This window comes from Cygnus atratus, chromosome 6 (assembly GCF_013377495.2).
Source record: "Cygnus atratus isolate AKBS03 ecotype Queensland, Australia chromosome 6, CAtr_DNAZoo_HiC_assembly, whole genome shotgun sequence".
NCBI classification, from domain to species: domain Eukaryota; kingdom Metazoa; phylum Chordata; class Aves; order Anseriformes; family Anatidae; genus Cygnus; species Cygnus atratus.
Window position 1 is genome coordinate 28,592,007 of NC_066367.1, and position 20,299 is coordinate 28,612,305.

The 20,299-nt window shown below is 39.1% G+C and overlaps 1 protein-coding gene across 1 annotated transcript in view; it reads left to right on the plus strand.

Annotated features, from left to right (window-relative positions):
• The window catches only part of GYPC (glycophorin C (Gerbich blood group)), a 71,665-nt gene extending 52,067 nt beyond the window's left edge, over positions 1 to 19,598 (plus strand). The window contains exon 4 of the transcript XR_007708513.1: positions 19,286 to 19,598. The gene's annotated coding sequence lies outside the window, so the exon portion shown is untranslated. The remainder of the gene's footprint in view (positions 1 to 19,285) is intronic.
• Positions 19,599 to 20,299: the final 701 nt, after the last annotated feature.

Genomic DNA, 20,299 nt, shown 5'->3' on the forward strand with positions numbered 1-20,299 from the left:
CTATGTTTTCTGAAGTAACACGTAAGCCAAAGCACAGGACAAGTTATTGGGCTCCATCCAGGAGTAACAATGTGAGACTGAATGACTAAGAACTTGGACTTTTCCATCCAAGAGTCACATTTTAGCTTGCAGATCTACAAATCTACACAACTTAACTTGTTTGCAAAATACCTTGAATACCCATACTTGCCCAAAGCAAGCTTGCTTGCAAAAATCATTTACCTGCATAGAGGGCAAGTACTGCAAGAGGTAATAAAACCAGCATTACAACTGTACCTCATGCATGAATGAAGCTGGTAGATATTGCCTCCTGGAAATAACAGTTCAGGAGACCTATCAGCTGCTCAGATACTGTTTAACCTGCAGGCATTGTTGTTTGTGTTACTTTACACAAAAATGTGTTGTGTTATTGCTCACTCCAGCAGATATAGCACTGCTAATTATCCCATCATGTAGTCACTTTGCAGTGATATAAATAGCCCAGTTAGTGTCATTTTACATTATCCAGCAGAGAACCTCCAAAGTCTGGTTAGGGCATGGAAGTTGCTTAAAAAAAGAAGCAGGTCACTTTAAAGACAGATTCTGTATATTTTTCCTTACATGCTTCAGATGCTGCTGTTTGCTTGAATCAAGTCAGTAGAGAAGGAAAGTGGGAATGATGACTAGGGTGATGAAAGAGGTGAATTAGTAAAGTCCTATTGCAAAGAATTCACCAAAATCAGAGACATAAAGGATGATGCAGCTAGTGTTTGCCTCAATCTCTCCTAGATAGTATACTTCACAATTCTTCCCTCCAAATTAACTCCACTGCTTGCATCATTTCTTCCTCCCTGCAAATGGTCATTTTTCCTTTTTTTGCCAACAAAGTGGCTTCTTCTAAAATCCCGCCTTAAGGACTTCTGATGCTCACCCTTGAGGTCCACCTCACCGCTGAAAAATGTTGTAGTACTTGGGCTGGACTGCTTACTCGAGCAAGACATTCAAGACAATAGGAGAATGAAGTATGGGAGATTGCACCTCATAAATGGGAATACTGAATTTCAAACTGAGACTTACAAGCCATAAATAGAGAAAATCAGGAGGGAACTTTGGCACACAGGCTGGTTTGGACCATTTTCGAGCATGCGTATCTGTGGAATAGCTAGAAAATATGGACAAATGTCCCAAATCCTCAAAATGCCTAGACAAGATTTCCAGGCAGTATGTACATCAAAATGATTTAAAAAAAAAAAAAAAAAAAAAAAAGAAAGAAAGAGAAGAAAAAAAGCATTATTATTATTGTAAACATATGTAACAAAAGATTAGAAAAACTGAGAAGTGTGGACCTTTCTGCTGGAGAGGAAATTGACAGAAAGCTATTAAAACCAAGCTGAGCAAAGGAAAATTTAGACAGAAAAGTTGCTGATAGTGAGGTACTGCACTAAGTAGTAGAAGCACTAAAAGGGGACAATATGTACCTCATTCCACAGCTGAAGAATGAAGAGAATAATCCTGGTTAGATGTTTGGAAAAGGAAGTGACACAGGGGTCTAAAAATTGTTTAATCTTTCTCCAATTTCTGTAATCAATATTGGTACTGTAGTCTTTACATCTACAGAATATTTTTATTGTGCCATTTCTCTGATATGCAGGCAAGATCCATTTACTAGAAACCGTATGGTTCCTTATCATACCCAGCTTGGCTCCAGGAGCAGCATTTAGTTTCCCTGTGGCTGAAAGATGGAAGTTCGTCTAGTGGTAGATAGTCACACATCAACATAGGTAGCACGTTACCACAACAGGAGAGCTGTGATCTTCCAGCGATGCTTTATGCTGAGAGACTGGTTTGTTCTGATTGCTTTCAGGTAGCTAACTTTACTTTAACATACCTAAAGAATTAATGTTTTCCCAGTGTTTCTTTTCCAGTGGAGTACCTTATTGGTTGCAACAGGGACAGCATCTGATTGGCAGCAGGAGACAAGATGGTCAAATTTAGAGTGTCTCTAAGGGGGTTGGTTCCTCTCCCTCAGGATGCGGTGCACACTCTGGAAATCTGAGACCTTCTGTACAGCTGCAACCACAGCAACAGAATTAAGAAACAGAACGTTAAAAGGGAGTCTTGGCAAGAATGTGGGGAGTCACTAATCAAGTGAAGGGAATCAGGTTGAGCACCTCTTCCAATGTCTTCATGGAAAGCCCACTGAAGTATTCCCTTCCCTCCAGATTGGATTTATTCACATAGCATAGTCATCTAAAAAGTGTTAAGCCAGAAGAATATGGTCTGGGACACTGAGGAAATTATTATGTTCAAGCAAAGAACTGTGCAGCCTCGGTGGACAGAGGAATAAAATTTCTACAGCCTTGGACATAATGTGCTTCTCCCCCAGATTTGCACTAGACTCACACAAATGTTGTGTCATAAATTCTTTAAGGTGGGGAAGTGATTTGCAAGCTCCAAAGCAACCTTAGGATATTATTTTCTGAGCAAACACCTCTAAAATGAATGTTGTAAATCTCATCCATTCCTTGAAATGACACTCAGCCAGCTGCATGTCTCAAGGCAGAAGCAAAGTTTTAAACAACTTGCATACAGTTGTCCAGGGAATTTTTCATGCACATCTTAGGCTCTATTTGCTATGCAAATTGAATAGCAGTGTGCCCCAAATAAGTTACTTGTCTGTCTGCCTATTTGCAAATCAAATAATTTAAGTTTATATGCAGCATAAGAGTGGGCCCCCACAGCAAAGTACGTAGATTTACAGTGTGTAAGTCAACAAGACCTATTGCTGCCTCACAACTCCATTGCCCAGTGAAATGACCTTTCCCACATACCTCTATCAAAAGTTTGCTTTCTTCTGCCAGTCCTTCTAACACCACCACTACCAAGTTTACCACCCCCTCAATAGGCCAGTTCCAGCACCTATTTAACCAGTGGGAAGCCTCTCATTAGTTTCAGCTGTCTTTGGAGTAGGCAGGAAAGGAGTAGGCATGTTGCGTTATTTGCTCTTTAGAGACTTTCATTCCTGCCAAATTACTCAAGGTACAATTGTGAAAAATTTGGAAATGGCTTGATGGACATGAACATGTGTCCTGCAAAGTCTGGACAGCCGGAGCTGAAGCCTAGGAACTTAGAATGTAGCCAGTAGTGTTTGGTTTTACTGACATTTCAAAATTTTTCTAAAGATTAATTAACAGCACTTATCAGGGGACTCAGCATAACTAATTGTTATAGACCAGACAGGGTATTTAATGCCCTTTACCTCCACTCTTGCTTTTCACCTCTAACAACAATGCTGTGATGATCATCTTTGTAAGCTTTTCAGTGTTCTAATGACAGTTGGAAATTCTATTAACTCAATATTTTTTGCTTTCAAAAGAAATTTTGCTTTCTTTGGAAACAAAATGTTTGGCATGAATTGGTCCCTCTGGATGAATCACGGAAAGGAAAGGAAAGGAAAGGAAAGGAAAGGAAAGGAAAGGAAAGGAAAGGAAAGGAAAGGAAGGAAAGGAAAGGAAAGGAAGGAAAGGAAAGATGTTGAAACAGTCTATTTTGATGTGCTGTGAAAAAATGAAGTATTTTTCATTCCATCAACATTTTATTTGCAGGCTATTTTTTAGGAAAATAAATACAACTGAACTCACTACTAATGGTTTGAAATGACATTTTTTGCTCACCAATTCATTATCATAATTGTTGCTATTAGTGCTTTTCCAGATTTTGCTCCTCTCTCTTGGTTTGTGCACTGAAAATATGACAAGATTATCCTTTTCTCCCCACCCTCTCCCATTTTGCTGGAGTTAGGAGAACTGTATTTTCACCCTTCATGTTAGCAGCTCATCACTGACACCTTCTGTTATTTTCTTTGTGTCCATGCAGGCTGCTGCATATTTAGTCCTTTAGCCAAGCAGCTATCTTACATATCTTAGATCAACGTTGCTTAGAGGAATAGTGCAATCGATCCCTGCCCTTTTCCTGAATGAAATGCTCACTGCTGAACCAGTAACTCTGTGCTAAATGTGCACCATGCCTCAGACACACAGCAGTCCAAGCATTTTGCAACCCCAAATTTAGTGTTTGCTGGGCTATGAATGCAGCCCAATTGGCAATACATGGCAAACATTCAGTCATGTTTCCTTTGTGAGGTGTAACACTATTAGTAACCTATATACTGGGACTCCCTATAGGTAAGTGAAGAAGTAAGGATTTCCATACCTCCCACGGGTAGCCATGCAGGGACTTTTGTTCAATTTGAATGCAAACAGAAGGGCATGGACTCAGGAGTTATTTTTGCAGGCATCCCTCCCTACCCAGAATAAATAAGTTTTTGTTCATCTCTGTGTGGGTTTGTGAATATTTGAGTGAAATATTACTCTTAGTATTGTGAATACAAACAGTCTAAATGACTGAAGGATGATAGAAAAGTCATAAGCCTTGTATACCACCATAACCTGATTTTAGACTTGTAGAACTTGAAGACAGGTAGAAGTCTTCAAGGGAGTTCAATACAATTCCCTGATACCCGGTCACAAAGTTTGGTCAAGGACAGCAATATTCCTACCATTTCTTGTGCATAACGCACTGGTGATCATGGGATGCTTGGTACAATACATGTGAACTTCTCTGTAGTACACACCTGCAAACAGCTGGATTTTGGGAAGACCCAGGAGGTCTTATCTCTCTCCCTGAAAACTTTTACTCCTTCTTTTCAATAGGATTTGGAAAGAAGAATAAAAGAAGTGAGCTTTCAGCCACCCCCAGCCTAAATCAGCATCTTTCCTATTGCTGCTGGGAGCTCATGTTGTGACAGGTCATTGCAAGATCTGTAAACGCAAACATGAAAGCAATTGAACCACTTGAGGGAAAGGCAAAGAGGATAAAGCTGGAAGTAGCAGCATGATACAACATGGTGGGAGGGGAACTCTGGAAAGAAACCCTGAGATTTGCTCTTCCCTGCCTGGAAGAGTTTGAGCTGTTCTTGCCTCCCTTTAGCAGGCTTGCTGTTTCTGTAATTGGGTTATCATTCGAAGGCTAATTATCCTTCCCAGAAAGACACAGAGATGCTGGGAGAGGGTGAAGTTTCAACAAAGTGAAACCTAGCAGAGGTACATGACATGGCCTCTCCGCATCCTGTCCAAAACCACATATATCTGAGGAGAGTTTCCTATTCTATCAGAGAAGAGAGATGCCACTAGCCTATCTTAGCGTAGCCTATCCTGGGGATAAATGTTTCCTAACTCTTGGTGCTCACTAAGAAAGTAGCTCTCTTTGCTCACAGCTTCTAAACACTGACTAGGTGAATCCAGAACAACCATGCATAGCGCTAGTCATACTTTTTGGCTTTCAGACACTAAGATTTACACTAAGTCATACTTTTTGGCTTTCAGACACTAAGATTTAGCAAAAGTCAAAGCATTCCCAGCTTAGGAAAATGGAGACTTGAAGTTTTATTTCATTTCTTAATTTTAATTCTTTCATCTGGGATGGTTCATAGCTAATACAGGGAAAATATTCAATTCAGAAATATTGTAGAAATTAAATAGTACGTTTCCTTATATATAAAATTGAATTTTTGGTTTAAACACATGCATACACACAAAAATAAATAAATGAATAAATAAATAAATAAATAGAATCCCAAATGCCAATTTTGTTGGTTTCCATTAAAAAAAAAAAAAAGGTTTCCATTAAAATGTGGTGCTTGTGGAATATATTAATTATGGTGTGTCATGCCCCATTTCTCATCTAATGCAGGGTGTCTAAGCATGATTTCATCTCCAGCACTACACTACAGTAGCACCCAATGTCACACATGATGCACATCTCTATAGGCAAAGGAGTTGCTGCTGCTGGATTTTGCAGACTATTTCATGTTTTATTATTTGCTCTGCATTAGAATTGGGTAAATCCAGCTGAATCTGAAAAAAAAGTTTAGCAATCCAGTACTATTAGCCACCTATAACTACAATATATGGGCACAACTCAGTATTGGGAAGTCTGAATATTGTGCTGCTCGTTCTTTGGACTACTCCCTCAGCTGCAACGAATAAGGCCTGTAAGTCTGGAAGGCAAACTCTGCCAAACACAGGGAGACTATACCCTTAGCTCTTTGATCTACAATATTCATTAGTATCCCGCACATTCCCAAGAAATTGTTGCTTTGATTTTCCTCTGGTTTTGTTTAAGTGTGTTTGAGTTCATGGGATGTTTTGATTGTCTCTTCAATGTTTTTACACACAAACTCTCTGCTATAAAGCTGCCATCTGTGTCTGAAATATACACCAAACATGCAGGGGTTTTCCTCCCTGGAGAACTCCTGTTCTCTGTGAAACACTGAATAAAATTCATATGGGTCTTTCAAAGCCAAATAATAAAAAGAAGGAAAAAAAAATAAAAAAAGGAAAAAGAAAAAGAAAATAGCTTTTCTAGGATTGAGAGAATCAGAGTTAACCATCTTTACCAGTATTATGTCATCCAAGCAATGTTCTCACTACAACAGTAAAAATAATTTTGCAGTTAGACTGTGCAATTCATCCTCAGATTATACCACAAATATTGGGAAGCTTGTGCTACATGTGAGGTTTACAGCCTCCAGACCTAAAAAGGCATAGAGGAAGATTTGGCTTGTACAAAAAAGAAGCATTAATGAATAAATCTCATGGGCACTACTCAGTGAATAATTATGAACATTTTTGGTGGCTGTAATTAATGTTTTTTTCATTGTTACTGGTCCAACCCTAATATCTGATTCCATTGCTTCAGAGTAGAGCAGATTTTTTCAGTTGGAAGGGACCTTCAAAGATCATCTAGTCCAGCTGCAGTGTCACAAATCTAGTCAGCCCTCTGACAACACCTGAGGACTATCTTGCAAATAGTCATCATCACCAGATGAGGCTCACCACAAGTTTGGGCAGCAAGGATTTTGATCATAGACACTGGTAGGCCCAGCAGGTGACTAATGGAGTATGGGTCATACTGAGTATTCCAGTGTCTTTAGCAGGTCACCTAGACCTAGACCTAGCAGATAACCCTGTCAAACCACTGGCAAGACTTTGTCTTAACTTGAACAGGCAGTGTCACAAAAGCAATGTGGGCAAATGACATTTATGCTGATTCAGATTTCTGCTTTGATTTACAGCCTGTGCCACTCTTATGTTGGAATCCTCTTTCCATCATTGATTTATATGATAATAATGCTCAGAAGGCCATTCAGGAGCCAGCTGCCATACCAATGAACATCAAAATGACACTTCATTATGGGCAGGACTGGCTGCCATCTTCTGTAAACTCCATTACAAAAAATAAAAATTGGCTCCACTGCAGATTTCTTTCCACCCCTTACCAGAGAGTCCAGATAGTCAGGCCTAACTCTGGTCACAGGCAGTAATAGCACTCTAAAGGTGCTCTCTTCACCCAGAAGCTTCCATAGGCTTGTATTAGAGAGTAATAAGCTGCAGTACTGTGAAGTGACTTGCTTCTCTCTTCTGATGATGGTTGAAATGAAAGGTTAGGTCCTGCTGAAGAGCAAAATTGTAGGTGCACAATGCTGTCTTCAACAGCTACCCTGGAAGGATTTTCTGATGTACTTGTAGGCACCTGCTGCAAAGTGCTGCATCAAGCAACTCTTTCGCTACTGAAAGCAGCAATATGCTGTATCGGACCTACAGATCTCAGGCATTATGCTGTGTGTCTGCTTGGTCAAAGTCCCTGTCACTTGTGTTAATTAAGAATACAGCTGCCGTTGTCACGACATGACAGGTACTCACAGTTATCTGAGACCCTTGCAAAATGAGAACAAATGTTAAGGCTTTGGAAGGCATGCCATCATTATTTAGCTTGCAACACAAAGCAAGTAGATACAGCAGGAAGAGCTGCAGAAGACATAGTTCTCCATAATAGGCTTTGACAGAATGAAATCTAGGTAAGGATCTGCCCAAAGGGAGCAGATAAAGGATTTCTCAGAAAGAATCCCTGAAAGATACCATTGAAACACAGTATTTGTTGACTTCATCTGCCACTGGTCTGATTAATCACATTGAACCTTGTCTGACCTGGAGCAGAAAGAAGATTTTTCTTCCTCTGAGCGGTGTAAGGATACTGAGGCAGAATTAGAGAAAGAAGCTGGGAGTCTTCAGATTTTATGCCCTCCTCTTCTAGAGGTAGATAGCCCACCCATTTACCATAATTGAAACAGAGAAGTCCTTTCACTTTAAATGATCTTACAGCTTTGGTGTAAAAGTTGTTTATTTTTATGGCCTGGCACATTGGAGGCAATAGAAAAAAGATTGTTACCCTTACTGAAAATGGCATCTGTCACTGGGATCAAATACTGCATGCCATCCTCGTGATAAAATGGGACACAGCTGAAGATTCAAAGCTTGCTGATATCAAGGAGAATTTTTCCACTGACTTCCTCAGGGACTGGCTAAGGCCTTTGTTCAGCTACCTTATGAATGTTCAGTATTAAATGTTTCTTTTTTATAGGGTTATTAGTGTGTGGGTCCAATGTACACAGGACACTGGAAAGCATTTTTACTGCCAGCCCTCTGTTTGAACCAATGGGCAGTTTGGCACATTATGGTCCATTATTTTTGACTGAGGCTCTAAACTACCCCATAAAAATGTTGTCCTTGTTGTTAGTTTGCTATCCTGAGTGTTGCCATAAACACAGATTCTTGCCATCCAGGAGAGGTAATTTCTGAACACCCAATGAACCCGTTGTTCCTCCCAGGCTGTGGTAGGGTGCCTGAGATGGGATCAAAGTGATTTAAACACCAGACTGAATCAGGAATGGGAGCTGTACGGTCCTTTCAGAGGAGCAGCTCCCCCTTGGCTACTTACCCACTGTGTGGCAGCAACAAAAATGTGGAGGAATGACCCAGACAGAGCCCAGCTCATACATTTTGCCTGGGGACTATGCTTTACATAAAGCATGTTAAAGGTTTTAATGTGCTTTACAGAACAGTGAGAAGGAGATTCACTTTAAGCTGGCGAGCACAGCATTGACCCTGTTTTGCCAATATTGCTCTAGGGAAAGCTGTAGGGAGAGAGGACAACCTGCACTTCCCAACACGTTCCGTGCTGCTTTCCAGTGGCTCTATTGCCTTGCATCTTGCAACTTTATTGATCTATGACAGGCAAAGAAATGAGGAAAACTTAAGAGAATTACACTAAGCACACCTATAGCTATACATTGTTTTGTCTCAGATTTTTTTCCTAGCCAATGTTTTTTAAAGTTAGAATGGGTCTAAAAAAAGTATTTCAATAATAATTAATGGCAAAAGAAGAGGAATGGAAATGAGGATACTAAATGTGAAGATAACAGCCCTGGAGTTTGGAAGAGCATAATCGCTTTTGTTGTGTGATAACACCCTATCTTAGAGTCTGCTATTGGCACCATTGTAGACACGATCCCATCTCTGGCTTCTCTCTCTGAGTCATTTATGATAGCAAGGTTCAGGGGGGTTTAGTGACAAAATAGAAAAAATATGAAGAGTACCTCAGTCAAGAGAATATCAACAACATAACTAAGCAGTGAAGCCCTGTATATCTTTTTCTTCCTTTGAAATCAGAGAGGATTTCACAAGTGCCTAGTCTACATGGTTTTGCAAAGCTTACCTCTACAGAGTTATGGTTAATAAATAATTGTGCTTTTTTATGTCTTGATTTGAGAATGGCAGGTATTTATATGCTTTAAAAGATTTTAGCAGGCCTCTTCTTAAATAAATAATGGGGCAGAAACCTTATATCTTGAGCTCTGGCTCCCAAAATAGATTTTTCAAAAGGTAAATTTGTGTGCAGCTGGATGGCAGCCAGGGTGTCCTGCCTGCCTCGCTGCAAGAGAGCTGCACTGGGCAGCAGGACAGTCAGGCACCCTGAATTATCATTTGCTTTTAAAAATGGATCAAAAATTATTGAGTGAATTTAGCTATTGTTTAAAAAGGTTGATTGGTCTGAATCAGATACTAAAATCTGATTTCCATCAAGATCTGCATTTAAAGTACTTGAATCTCATGTCCACAATGTAATCATGATATTTTTATTGCCAACTGCTGAAAAATTAATTATCCTTAAAAGTTCTGCATTGTCACTAATAAGACTTCATCTAGCTCTTAGCTAGGAGTAGGAAGCTGTGGGGGAAGCCCATGTTTCTGCTAGGCTGTGGTACCTGGGCAAAGCCACTTCTCTAAAACATAGGCAAAGCTGAATATTGTCACCCCAGAAGATGAGTAGGGCCAGACCGTTCTCACTGCAGTGAAAGAAAGGGGATGAGGGGACAAAGCAGGGACCAGAGCGTGAGAGATGTCATGGAGGTGGTGAATTATCCATCAGTGTATCTCTAGATGCTCATTCTTCCTCAGAGATGGCAGCAGCAGCCAGCCTGGAACTCCAAAGCTTAGACATGGGCTTCCTCTAAGGGCTGGTGCTATAGCTCCTGGGTGTACAGCAACCAGCAGTAAATAGATTTAACCCAACAACATTCCTGCAGAAACGGTCAAGATCTGTAAAAGTTTCAGGAGTATTGAACCCTACAGTGGGGTAAGCGAACAGACTAGGTAATTAGATGATTGCAAATACATCATGTCCTACCAGTTCTGCTGTGCTTGGAGGAGCAAGTGATCATGTTGTCATGGCTTGAATTCAGTAAATGTTCCTAGACTCTCACTGTGCTTTTAAAGAGAGGGCATTTTGAAGATACTGTACATCCTTTCTTCTGCATCACCAGACAGCTATGTTTCATGTTGGCTTTTCTTGCAGAGTTACCTGTACTTGCCACTGTGAGGAGGTGAAAGAAGCAGATACCTTTTGCAATTGATTTAAAACACACCAGGAAATAAAAGGAAAATAGTTAAGGCTAAAATATCTGAAAATCAGAAACCAAACTCACACTCATTCTTAATGATTCCTTCTATCATCCCTTTTAATTCAAAGACAGCTCCTTTGGTTGAAAAGACTGTCATCATCAACAAATACTTTTCTTGAAAAAAATAAATAAATAAATAAAAGAGAGAGAAAAGACCTGTTAAGTGCTGCATGCTAGCAAGTTTAATTGGCCAAGATTAAACATGCTTTTACAGAAATATAAGTACCCAGGAGGGAGAGAAAGGGGAAAAGAAAAAAAAAAAAAAAAAGAAGAAGATGAGACTTTACACATTTAAACACAGTAAGCTGTATCATTCAGCTTCTGTGTTGCAATAGTTTAGTCTGGGACACTTTCTGGGTCTCTTCCCACTAGTACCCAGTGCTCACCAACTTGGGATACTGTTTTGGGTTACTTTTAACCAAAAGCAAGGATGAATTAATCCCTAAATGGAAACCTATCAATTGTCAAAATTAATTGATAATTGGTATTGTAGAGAGAAAATACGGAATGTTGACTTCATCCTAGTGTACTATATTGTCTATAGTTGCCTTTGTCCAGTACAGCAACTGTGATGTACAACAACAAAATCCTTACCGGGATGGTTCAAGACAAAGCACTTTACCTCATATTCACAATGAACTAAAAGTACACATGTGGCTGGTTACTGTTCAGCTGACTAGTTGTAACATGGTAAGTCCTGGTTATTCAGTTGTGTCTCATTGCTCTTAAGTAGGAGTTTAAACTTTCACCACAGCCCATGAGGTGGGAGACAGGACTACAGCCTTGGCAGATCTCAGTAGACCTCAGCTCCTTGCCAGTTGGCCTTTCTGGGCTAGATGTATCTCGAATAGATACTCTCCAATAAATCCAAAATCTTCCTCATCTTTCTAATGAAAACAAATTAAATCAAAAGAAAATCTCTGACAAAAATTTCTTGACAAATAAAGCTTTCTGGTCCCCCAGAAAGGGGTTTCTTTCCTGTAGCCTTTGGACAACTGACAGACCTGAGTTGAGTTCTGATGTCTCATACGGTTAATCTACAAATTGTGTGAGGCTATGAATCATGGTCCAAGTGAAGCCAAACTAGAATAATTCACTGACTTCTTTTAAGACTTCTAAAATCCTTGAAAGACAATATTTCATCACTTTAGAGACATGCCCAAAGATTTTGATCCAGATAGCACACAGAGACAATTCTTATCCCTAACCAAAAGATCTCAGTAAGTTTGAACTGAGTGTGGAGATCTAATTGTCTGTACTCACAACAAGTATGCAGCTACCACTGAGGTGCAACGCAGTAATCATTGCTCAGCATGTCCATATTAAAAACAAAAACAAACCAACAATAAAAACCACCAACAACAGCAAACAACCTTTAAAAATTACCAAGCTATAATTTCTGTAGGAGCTTCTGCCAACAGATCCCTAAAATTTTCTTCGTAATAAATATGCTTGTATCTACCAGGAAACATGTCACTTTTTGTATCTTCTTCACTGCTTCTTTTAGTGTCTACAGTGTGGGGGATTATGAACTTCTGAAAATTATAAGCATATGCTCATGTTCCCTTTCAAATCTTGCCATGAGTGATTTGTTCAAGGGAATGTGGGGAGGAGAACTAATTCAGCTCTAAGTCTCCATGGCTTCTGCTTGGTGCCATAATCTACTTACCATCCTACTTGATGGGGAACGACGCACACAGCAGAGTTAATAGATACTCACAGAAGGACAATACAATGTGCCAGTCACCAGTATCCGATTCTTTGACTACAGACTTTTTCCAGCTCTGTCTGCTCATGAAACTCTTCAAAGCTCCATCTGGAAATGACTGGTGACTACAACTGTGCCACTGTGAATCTGGGAAGCTCCCGCAGACAAATTAAAGCAGGAGGAGACTGATGGTCCCTTGACTGTGCACACACTGACCCCGACACCTGCCTCTAGCCTCTTCCCTTCCTGAGTTGCAACATTAGCTAATGTGTTCTTGATTGCTGCTACTCTTAAGCAAATGAACTAATGGGAAGTTGTTAAATGCAGAGCAAACAATTAATTAAACACTTTATTTTTGTGCTGTTTAGAAAAGGAAAACTAAGCCAAAATGTGACTTTCTTCCCAAATCATTTCCAGTTCTCACACGTTTTCTTTTTATCAGCATGGCACCTGCTCTGCTAATGACCTGCCTTTTCATAACGTAGACTTAATGGCACAATAAACACCACTGTCTGACAAATTGATTCAGTTAGTTTCTCAGTCTCATCTCGACTGTTTACAAAATGTTTTGTTCACATTTAGGACTCTGTTTTATGGACTTGATACATGCTAGAAGATACCTCTCCTGTTCATGTCTGTGAGGTCAAAACCTTCCACCAGAAGTGACAGGAATTGTTAAGTCTTAGTATTCACTCAATTTTAGCTTTTATAGCCTTTAAACTATGAAGATCCTTAATGAGTTTTGTGGGTTTTTTTTCTGATGTTAAAAATTTAATCCCAAGAACTGTCACCAGAAGCATATAAACCCACTAGAAAGAATCACGATCCTGTGTGGAAGAAGCTGGACTTATAGAAAAAAACATTCCCACAGCTTTGAACAAATTCAGTTTTAGACCTCCAGCTGATGTGGATGGTAGTGTTTTGGGGCAGTTGTACACGTCTATGCTGCAAAGGAACCATTCAGAAAGTAGGAAACTCAGGAGCAAGAAGATGAAGGGACTAAATAATAGAGGCTGACCAAGTTTTGAAACCAGAGTTCCTTACACCATTAACATCCTTTCTCAAGGGTGTGCTCTGTAAATCCCTTTTCATCTACCTTAATTTTCAGGGGGCATTAAACTCAGTTGGAATTTTGCTTCTGGGCTAAAACTTACATCAATGCTTTTAGTCAGAAAGCAATTTTGTTTTGCATACTTTGAGGAAAAAAAAAGGACTGCTGAGTGATCTCAAGCTTGCAAAGTTTGAAACAAACAAAAATAAACCAAAACCAAAATAAAAAAAAAAAAAAGAAAAAAAAAATGAACTTAGTTTTCCTGAAGATGCTTTTTAGTATTTACATAATGGATTTGTATTTTTAAAAAGAAAATTTTGCAGACCATTGAACCACAACACAGTAACTAAGTGAGTTTGCTACTGAATCATTCAAAACAAGAGTTATTTAGCTTTTAGAAGCAAAACATATTGTTGCATAAGACTCTGAAAGGGCTATTACAGTTTTTGTGCCTCATTAAAATAAAACCATCAAATAATACCTCCGAACATAGGTTGGGAAACCATAACCTGTAATGAATCTATGAATATTTATTATAGCACAACAGCAACAAATAAGAAGTAGCTTCGACCTTATGGTATATAATGCAGCTGGGTGGATAATCTGAATATTACAAAATTGAGAATTTACCAAACGTAAATAACAGAAAGCATTTACACAAATAATACAGCTAAAAAGACAAGCAGACACAAATCTCCCCACTGTGTTGGACCAAAGGGGCCTCTGCCCCAGCCTTCTGCCACTATCAGCAGCAAGAGGGGAGGGTCAGCAGCATCTCATGACATTCACCATCCTCTGCTACTTCAATCAGGTCTTGTGAGAGGATACTTCTTGCTGATCCCCCTCTCCTGACCTTCCTGAGGTCATCTTTCAGCCCATGTCCGAAAGATATCAGTGGTTCTGGCATAGCACTCAAACAGGCTGATCCTGTTCTGGTTCACGTATCCAAACTGTGTCATGTCTATGCTTATGTTGGGGATATAGACATAGCCCATATTTATAGGTGGCATTAATTTCCTGCCCTTGTCTTATTACTTTCCTCATAATTTCCAACAGACATTTTGGATTTTCTGGTTTTAACTGACAATTCTTTACTATGATTTGGTTGATATTTTTGACCCCTGCCAAGCACAGGGGTAGCGTTTTCTGGGAAATCTGCAAAGACTAATTTAGAACGTATAGTGTGTAGGTAGCTAGAGCTATTTTTCCCCTGTGCATTACTTCACACCTAGCAATGCTGAATTCCATTTACCATTTTATTACTTAGCCTCTCTGTTTCATCCATATGCAACAATTTATCTGCACCATCAGCTTCAGGACTGTCAAATCTAAATAAGTTTGAGTAAATGCAAACTCTGTCACTTCACTACTCCATGCTTTTCCCATATCATTCATGAATATTTTGAACAGCTCCAGTTCTATGGTAACTTCCACTCTATTGGATTGTGTTAAGCAACCGATTTTAGCAGGGGTCATTGAAAAGTGATAACTTTTTAGTAGCTTGTTATTAATTCATAAGGTTTTCTATCTTCTCACAATGACTTGCCCAAAAGTTTGTTTTACACAGATTTATATTTTACCAAAGTAACTTTTTTACCTTCCCAGAACCTCCTGAAAATCCAAGTGTATTTTATCAGCCTAAGGAATCCTTTTCAACATGTGCTTTGACTGCTGTGGTGAGCTGTGAAATGCATAACTTTGTGTTCTGCTGACACTTCAGTTCTAGAACATTTTCTTTCCAGATTCATTCCCTGTATGGGAATCTCCTGATTTCCCTCAGACTAAGTACCAAGTTAAATAGTTAATTTAGCTTTTCTGTTAGTGGCTTCACTGAGTACTTAGGAACATTGTACAGTTTAAAGGTCACTAATAACTCCCCAAATGAGTAAAACTGAGAACTATATCCACATCTTATTGCTCCCAGAGGATGTAACACTGTCAATTGGTCTGCATATTTGTAACTTAACCAGGATGACTCTTCACTGAAGACAAAAGTTCAAGTCTGTAAAATGCTCTTGACCTTGAGGTCATGGTGACTGGGCTTTCATTTAGTCACATCAGGCTGTAAGTTTCTGCATCGTGTAAATGTTTTGGTACTTTTTTTCCTCTCCATCTTTATTCTATAGTTCATGTTAGAAGATCTGTTCTTTCTGAAGAAAAAATCAGAAGGCTTAACTTATGTCCCACAGCAACACTTAACCGTTTTCCTAGGTTTTGATTTTTTTGTTTGGTGATCTTTTGGTGATTGTTTTCTTGTTTCACAAGAACGTTGTAACATTAAAAAGTTCAGCATGCTCTGGCAACTCAAAGAGTATGTTCCTATGGTAGCAGGACAGCACTGTGCCCTGAGGCTGTGCAGGACTGAGCTCAGTTCAGAGGACCCTGAAGTCTGCTCTGATTTAACCAAGACAGCATCCACTTCTAGTTGCTATTATGTTGATGAAAAGTGTAACAGAGTCAGTCAAGGCCTACCCTGCAACTCTGGTCACTCTGCTTACTTCATAGCGCAGCACTGCTGGTGGCACCAATCTTTTCTGTGCTGATCACTTCTGTGATGGGACAGATGTTTCCAGGCAGTTTGTGAGGGTGAGATACAGCAGGCACTGACATATTGCTGCTTAATTCCCAAAAGATCTCATTTTTTTCTCTTTTTGTGCAAAAAGCATACACCTTCTGAATGAGAAGACAATACACTTTCTAAATCTATCTAGGACAAACTGACATGATTTCTCTAATGTTGTATTCTAATTAATGCTGGATAAAAAGGGATCTACATTTATACAAGATACCATCTGCATTTCTAGGTTTCAAGTCATTAATTCATCTTCTGAAGTAAACCTTTGTAAACAAGCTGCTGCTCTTCATTGGAGAAAATAAACTTGAGGAACAGTATTTCAATTATACCCTCCCAAAGTTGAATTTCCTTAACACTGGTCTTTAAAACTCACCAGGATCTTCTAAAATTTATAAATCAAAATATTCCATCTTCTGTTTGAGAATAATTATGATTTAGAGGTGGGTTTTTGTTTTTGATTTTGTTTTGTTTTTAAGATACATATTTCTTTTTAGTTCCCTTAAGGATATACAAATTGTCTTGATCTAAGTAATATAACCTTCTTGCTAACATTAATTAATCTCCTCCATTACAGAAACACATTTTCCCGCAGAGTATTTCTCCTTCCCTCTGGCAATGCAGGCAACAGAAAGAAAGAATAGAAAAGTCACCTCCTTCATACAATGTGTGTGAATGCACAATGCAGGGACACTCCCACTAGAGTCTCTAGAACTAGGAGCACACAGACACCAGAGATCTCCCCTTTTTTTCTCCAAATCAGGTTTTCTGTTGCCCGCTGAGGATTCTTCAAGCCTAACTGCGATGTATAACATTGAAGTTAGGATCACTTTAGTTGGTAGCAGGGTTAAAATTGAAGGCATATAGCTACCCACATTTATCAGTAGAAGAGGTCAAATTCTTTATGATATGTGACCAATTTGAAAAGATTTACTTGTGCTTGATTTCTCTGTATTTTTCACTCTCAGTGGAAAGATGAGCAGATGAAACATGGCAGTGAGCAGACCACAAATTTTTGAAAAGCAATTACTATTTAAACATTTTGTGGTATGCTTCCTGTTTTTTGGTGCTGATATATATATATATATATATATATATATATATATATGGGACCTAGAAGATTTGACCAAATCAAAGGGAACCTTTATTTTCACTTTCACAAGTTATTTGTCATTAATCCTTGAGAGGTTTAGGGGGAAAAAAAAAAAAAAAAAAAAGGGTATTTTTTGCAGGTAGCGTGTTACTGCACATCATCTAAATTACAGTAAATAACCATGTAAGTGTTAATATCTCACATCAAATGTGTGTAAAAGGTGGCTTCTTCCCATTCTTTTTCACTATGTGTCAGGGACAGCAGTACACAAGCTGTCTGGTGAGCTTGAGTAGAGGAAACCCAGCTAGCTCTGCTGCCAAAGAAATATCCATGGAGCTTTCGTCCCTGGCAGCATTGCCACAACAGCCTACAGCAATTTAATTGCATGCTAAGCTAGCAGAAAGCTGGCATATCAAAACAAAAACAAAAAACGAAAAACAAAACAAAACAAAACAAAAAATCAACAACAAACAGAATTGTTAATTGTTAATTGTTTTAAATGGCTTAGTGTGCTGAAATGGCCCAACAGAAGTCCAGAGAAGAACTGGAATTAACAGGGAGAGCCTGGGATGTGAGGAAGGATGCAGTGATCAGTGGCTGAATTAGTGAGGTCTACCACATAACAGCAGCCAATAAGTTTATGTTACTTTTTAAGCCATGAGCCTTCTTCTGTCTTTGAATGTTGATCACAGTTTGGCTGTTGTGTGGGACCTGTCAGGATATGATCTTCCTACATTGATGCACCAGGTTTCTTGAACAGGTCACCCAAATTACCTGGCATTGTTCTCCTACCTCGACTAAATTTATGACACTAATGAACTACAAGTAGCACACTGAGATAATCAAACTGGAATGAAAGCAGAGCTCTCAAATTCAGCAAAACGTGTTCTGCAATCCTGTTTATCTCAGTAGTTCCCAAACCAGGATCCCTAGTGAGACAGACAAGCATATCTGTGTTATAGCAAGCTTTAACTAATTTTGCCAAAAATAAAATTAAAATATAATAATAATAATAATAATAATAATAATAATAATAATAATAAAGGGGGTCAAAATCAAACAAACTTGTCAAACTTTCCAAGTGCTTGCAATATTCTTCATAAGACTTTTCCAAATGACCCTCAGGGACAGGTTCCTTGTCTCCATGCTCATCCTCACAGCAGACTTTTGTCCAACTGTCTCACAATATTCTGTCTGTTCCACCATGACACTGTATCCTTACATGCCAGGCTACAGTCCTTCTCCCTCTGAGGAGGGGCAGCAAACGTGCTGAAAACTCAGAGCTGGATGTGGCAGATTCAGACTCTGGATGGTAAATAACCTTGAACAGGATTTATTACTGTCACAAACCTCTTTCATTAGAAATCCCTCTGGCAGACCCTGACACCAATCCCTGTCTCCTATTCTGAGGTAGAAGGGAGCATTTTGATTTCATCTGCAGAATTTTCATATTGATTGTTTGAATTTAAAACATGACAGAGAGGAAGACCCTTATCCCAAGGCTGCTGTTTATTTCAAGGGCCCTGACAACTTCTTCCATTTGCCATCTATTCCAGAAATTGTTTTACCTTGTCTGAAGGCTTTCCTTACTGTTCTCCTCCCCAATATAAAGAACATCTTTCCTATATTCAGTATCAGCTCTCAGAGTCGGTAGGAGTTGACTCTTGCCCTCCATATAGTCAGTGGTTTGCAACTGGACTCTTTTCTAAGAATTACTCAGTGGAAGCAACTGGTTAAAAGGGATTATGTAGTACTGCAGATCATGCAATGACCATGATATTTGAGTTCAAGACAACGAGCAGCAGTCTTGCTCAAGGCTGGTCCACCTTTCCTCCCTCTACAGCAAAGGACCAGCACTAGCTGTGATTCTTATTGTGACTCCTCTCATATATTCAGTCTCGATTCTCCATCCATACCTGGCAAATACAACTGTTTTCCAGGCTTGGAAATGGACAGAGGAACTGTTTAAGAAATGTGAATATATAAAAATTTCATTTTTCTTTTTTTTTTTCATTTTTCAGGTGGCGAAATGGTTTAATGTTTTAACAACAAGACCTGGATGCTAACTAAATTTTACTAGAATGTTGCCTTAGCAACCATACAAAATATTTCAGTCATTTCTGAAATGAGCTCCTGTTCCATGGGAGGTGCCAGGAACCACAGTAATAATGGCAAAGCATGGCACCTCTGTATGCTGTTGTCTCGCCCTGTCTCCCCTTGCCTGCTATGAACATGCCTGAGATGGATACAACATGGACTAATGAATAAGATGGGACTCTTATTATTGTTATGAGGCATTATGAGGAGACAGAAAATGTAAACCTTTTCTTGAACCCTTTTCTTTGCAATCTGAGGTCAATAATGCCCTGAACCTATCACTCTCTCTTTTTTCCCCTCAACACCAACATGTAACGTCCAGCTGTACTGGAATTATGGTTCTCCTTCTACGCTTTTTTTTTCTATTGCACCTTGAACTTAACCTGATCATGTCCTTTTTTTAAATAAAAAGCCAGAGTTTTTTGTTTGTTTGTTTGTTTGTTTTTCTTAAAAGGTCTATTTCATGTCTCAGGCAATGCTGCTGTACCATGGCAAGTGAAGCCATATTACAGGTTTAAAAAAAAAAAAAAAAACTTGACATGATGCAATAACAGAAGTTAATGTGCTAACCCTTTGGCATTACTTGAGCACATAATATTGGATCAGCAATGTACCCCTATGCCAGAGTGTGTAAAGTAATTCAGTAATTATCATTAATTACACTATTTTAGTCAGCTATTTAATGTTAAAATAAAACATAATATGACAATCCAGGCTTCAAATTAGAGCTCAAATTCCATTACAAGGGATCCAGAGAAGAATTTTTCACTGTCCAAGGACAGGGCAATTCTTTTGAAGCCAGAATGGCAGCACTGCTCCCTGCGAGCTCCAGCTGGGACACCCACCCCACCTTCCAGCAAACAACTCCATTGCATAAATAGCAAAATCCCAATCCCAATATCTCCAATACAACAAGTTATTCTGTAATAAAAGTTGAA